This window comes from Trypanosoma cruzi (assembly GCF_000209065.1).
Source record: "Trypanosoma cruzi strain CL Brener chromosome Unknown tcruzi_1047053409573, whole genome shotgun sequence".
Classification (NCBI taxonomy): domain Eukaryota; phylum Euglenozoa; class Kinetoplastea; order Trypanosomatida; family Trypanosomatidae; genus Trypanosoma; species Trypanosoma cruzi.
In genome coordinates, this window is record NW_893181.1 from 1 (window position 1) to 755 (window position 755).

Consider the following 755-nt stretch of genomic DNA (forward strand, 5'->3'; position numbering starts at 1 on the left):
TAATAGCGTTAGTTGAAAGGAGTTGTGTTCCACAACGGTTTTCAATTTTGATGAGGGGTCCTTCGCGGCACTTGGGACCGTGTACAAAAACCCCCCCCCCCCCTCCCAGGCCACACTGGGGAGGGGTCAGGGTCCGGGACGTCGGCCCCGGGATAGCGCCGTGGACGGCGTCAGGGGGCGGAAAAGACGCACATGGCGAGTGTGGAACAGCAAATGCAGCCGAGTGTGCGAGCAAGGCAAAAACACCGGAAAACACAGGAAGAAGCGCGGCATACGCGGAGAAAAGGCGAATAAAAGGAACGAGACGGAGAAAACACAAAACAAAACAAAGATGCAGGCAATAGCAGCCATGAAGCGAAAATGAGGGGGCCCGAAGGAGGTGGCGGACACGCAACGTGGGGGGGGGGGGGCAGCCGCACGAGGGGGTACGGGGCTATATATATATGGGTATATATATATAGGGGTATATGGATATGGCGGACAGACCCACAAAAAAAAAAAAAAAAGGGGTCCGTAAACCCCGGTCAAAAAAAATTGACCAAACATAACCGCCAAAGGCGGGTTGGAAGCTTCCCGTACCAATATAGTACAAAAACTGTATCAATAATAGCGTTAGTTGAAAGGAGTTGTGTTCCACAACGGTTTTCAATTTTGATGAGGGGTCCTTCGCGGCACTTGGGACCGTGTACAAAAACCCCCCCCCCCCCTCCCAGGCCACACTGGGGAGGGGTCAGGGTCCGGGATGTCGGCCCCGG

At 54.3% G+C, this 755-nt stretch overlaps 1 non-coding gene across 1 annotated transcript; it reads right to left on the reverse strand.

Moving 5' to 3' along the window:
• Positions 1-506: 506 nt before the first annotated feature.
• Positions 507-618, reverse strand: Tc00.1047053409573.10. Its single transcript, XR_008254027.1, has one exon. It is a non-coding gene; the product is annotated as a spliced leader RNA (transcript).
• Positions 619-755: the final 137 nt, after the last annotated feature.